The sequence below is a fragment of the Galeopterus variegatus genome, unplaced genomic scaffold (assembly GCF_000696425.1).
Source record: "Galeopterus variegatus unplaced genomic scaffold, G_variegatus-3.0.2 Scaffold2297, whole genome shotgun sequence".
NCBI classification, from domain to species: Eukaryota; Metazoa; Chordata; class Mammalia; order Dermoptera; family Cynocephalidae; genus Galeopterus; species Galeopterus variegatus.
In genome coordinates this window covers 90,103-93,987 of record NW_007728408.1, presented here as the reverse complement: position 1 = coordinate 93,987, position 3,885 = coordinate 90,103, and positions in this window count along the sequence as shown.

Here is a 3,885-nt window from a genome sequence, read left to right as displayed (position 1 = left end):
GCGCCCGACCCGCGCGGCGCCCCGGGGACGAGCGCGGGCATCCCTCGCGCCCCGCACACGCGCGGGCGGGTGGCTGGGAGCCCCCCTGGGCCGGTCCACTCCCGACTGTCCCCGTTCCCCAGCGAGGAGACTGAGACTCATGCCACCCGGTGACGAGGGGCAGAGTGCAGATCTAAACCCAGGTCTGTCCTGTCTCAAAGCCCACGCAGGGACACCTTCCTCCAGGACGTTCCGGGAACAGGACCAGTCTGGCCAGGAGATGAGCCTCCTAAACCTGCCGTGAGTTACACGAAGTTCTCCGTCCAAGGGTCCTTGTAAGCGCTACAGGGGTACAGGAACACACATGCACCACATGCACCGTGACTGAGAATCTGCAGTCCTGCTAACTCACAGTCGTCCACTTCTCAAAGGGAAGGAGAAACCGTTTGAGACGGACTCGGGTTATCGGAACATTGGACGCTTTGCTAAAGCTGGGTTAGGGGATCCCACGGGGAAGGGCAGACACGAGCAGTCTCGAGTCACCTGCGTGCAGGGGCTGTGGGAGAACCCGATGCCCTCAAACCCAAGCTCCTGGAAAGTGGGATTTACTCCTCCCTGGAAAGGGAGGATTTCCGAAGTCAGCGCTGCAGGGGTCGCGGTGCAGCACAAGCCCGGTGAGGCTCCAAATCTGTCTTCCCTTTTCCACACCTCCCTCGGCAGAGCCCGCTCAGAGCTTGAAGGAGTGGGGCTCAGAAGCCTGCGGCCTCAGAGCTGGAGCTCTTTTCCACTGGAAGGCGGAAAGGAAAGCTGGAGACGTGTCCTAGTCCGTTCGGGCTGCTGTGACAAAATGCCATGACCTGGCCAGCTTGTAAACCACAAACATTTATTTCTCACCATTCTTTTTTTTTAATTGAAGCATAATTGATGATACATATTTGGGGGGTACAGTGTTGACTACCATCACCTGTGTACAACGTGCAATGATCAAATCAATATTATTAGCATATTCATTATTACAAATCGTAATTATTCTTTATGCCCCTTACCCAGTCTCTCCCCAACCCCCCCCCGCCCCCTCCCACCACTAGTAACCATGGATTTGTTCTCTCTTTCTGCAAGTTCGACATATTATTGTGGTCTTGCCTTCCTTCCTTCCTTCCTTCCTTCCTTCCTTCCTTCCTTCCTTCCTTCTTTCCTTCCTTCCTTCTTAGCACCCACTTATGAGTAAGGACAAGTCTGGAGGCAGGGACGTCCAAGATCAAAGCGCCAACAGACAGGGGGTGTGTCATGTGAGGGCCTGAGTTCTGGTCCACAGACTTCACTGCGTCCTCACGTGGTGGAAGGGCCAGGCGGCTCTCTGAGGACTCTTACAGGGGTGCTGATCCCACTCATGAAGGCTCTGCCCTTATGACCTGTTCATCTCCTAAAGGCCCCACCTCCAAGTACCATCACCTTGATGATTAGGTTTTCAACATATGAAATTTGGGGATACACAAACATTCAGACTGTGGCCATCCCCAGAAAGCACGGGGCATGGCACAGGCATCTGTTGCCCGGGAGGTCCCACTGAGCTTCCCCCTCCACTGTCCTGTCCGAGGCAGTAGAGCAGGGCCCTTGTGATCTTATGTTGCATTCCTGGTTGAACGTCCTGAAGAGAGACCTGGTCAGGACACTGCTCTCCCTGTCCAGGTGGAGAGGACGGGGCAGCAGAAGCCAGTCCAGGGCAGCCTGTGGAGACTGTGGTTTTCTGCCTCAATCTCCCCTGTGTTGCCGTCTTTGCCAAAAGCCCAGCGCCCCCTCCGGCTCTGCACTCTCCTCTGTTCAGGGTCCATGTGGCTGTGTTTATTCTGTGTCTCAGCCCACCTTGTGTTTACTTGGTGACCTCCTCTGGAACGCCAAGTGCTCTCAGCCCTGTTCCGGCTGTGCGCTGGGAACCAGACATTGGGCAGACGCAAGCAAACCTTGTTTCCTCTTCCCTGCCCTTTCCGTGGAGTCGTGAGGCTGGAAGAAACTCTTGATTTCACAGATGAGGAAGCCGAAGCAAAGCGTGGTTGAGTGACTTGCCCAAGGTATGTGAACTCGGGTCTCAAAGCGTCCTCCCAGAGCAGTGCTGTTTCCAGGACAGGCTGCCTTTGACCTTATCCCACCTTTCACTTTCAGGGGTGCTATGTCACTTGTATTAAATACATGATCATAGGATTTTAGGAATTTTATTGACAGGAACAAGGATTCTTCTCCTTTTTTTTTTTCTTGTTTTCTTCGTTCTTTATTTTTTGGTGGCTGGCAAATAAGGGGATCTGAACCTGTGACGCTGGGGTTACAAGGCTGCACTCTAATCAGCTCAGCTAACTGGCCAGCCCTCTCTCTCTCTCTCTCTCTTTCTTTCTGTGTTTCTAAGTTCAGCAGAGTTTTTTCCTATGTACTAATTTCCATTTGCTCCCCTTGCCCTATGGCTGCCTTCCATTTACTGCTCTGGCATCTGGTCTGAATTAACCTTCTAAGGTCTGACTGCCCCTTCTCTCTCTGTCCTCAAGTGCCCTGGATCCGCAGTCATTACGGCAGGCCTTGGTAGCCCAGAACCTGCCAGGGTCACCTAAAAGCAGACGGTCTGTCAAAATAAGCTGGGGCTCCACATTTAAGCCTCTAAAACCTCACCTTTGACTTAATAAAGTGGGCCTATCAGCTATTTTATTCCTTCTATTTTCTCTCTATTTAGTTTCAAAAGAATATTGAACATAGTGGTGGGGGATTGGTTTGGTGGGGGTCAACATGTCTAAAGAAAGTATTTTTAAAGTTCTTTGGCAGGATCAATGGTGGTCTCCTGGGATCAGTGCTCTGATACACTCATGTTCTCTGTGTAATGTGGGAATGAGTGAGAGGGGGAGACTTGCTGTAGAAATCTGTGTTTAAGACCTGACCAGAAGCAGCATCCAGCTGAAACAGTCATCGCAGAGCTGTCCCGTGAGGTCCTCTGGGTCCCTCCTGGTGCCTCGCCCATGTTGTTTGCCTTTCTGGGTTTGTGGGCTTCTCATTGGTGCACCTATGGCTAAATCTTGCTGTCAGCTCGTTCACAGCTGCTTCTCTGCCTTTACCTTCTTTACCCTACATCTGTCTGTGAAATGTCATCAGCCCCCAGAAAGCTCCCACAAAGGGTCCCAGGAACAAAGCCCAGCATGTTAGCCTGACAGGGAAGAACAGGACAGGAACAGGATAGAATGGTCTAACAGCAGTGCAGTGACTTCATCCAATTCATTCATTGCACAAATATTTATTGATCGCCAACTCTGGGCATGGCCCTGATCCAGACACTACATTATCACATTATATCTAGAGCTTTAGCCAACAAAACCACGCAGTCCTGTGTTGAACGTTGAAGAGACTGCCTGCTTGTGTATGACGTCAGGATAGTAGAAAAAGCCATTCCTCCCAGAAAACCATTTCCAATTTTATGAGATGAAAGCTTTAGAAAAATAGATTTCATTGTGCCGTGATTAAAGACCAAACACCAGTTAACATCTACCGAAAGGAGGAAAGCATTGAAAATCCACAAATACCATTGCACATTGGAGTCAAATGCCTATGGAAGGGGCAGAGTGGTGAAGACAGTCAAGAACACACAGTACTTGAAGTCAGAGATGGCTGGGTTAAACCTTAACTCTTCATGCTGCCAGCGTGGTCTTGTGACTCTCCTATACTTTGCAGACCTCAGCTTTTGCATTTCTATAATGGAAATAAAAATTTTTTTTATCAAAGTTATTATGAGATTTCAAAATAATAAACTGCCTAACAATGCTTGGCATCAAGTAGGTATTCAGTTAAAGGGACATTGCTCACACTGATGCTGATGGTCCTTCATACAGGGACAACATAACAAGGGAACCAACATTTCTTGAACATCTAGCATAG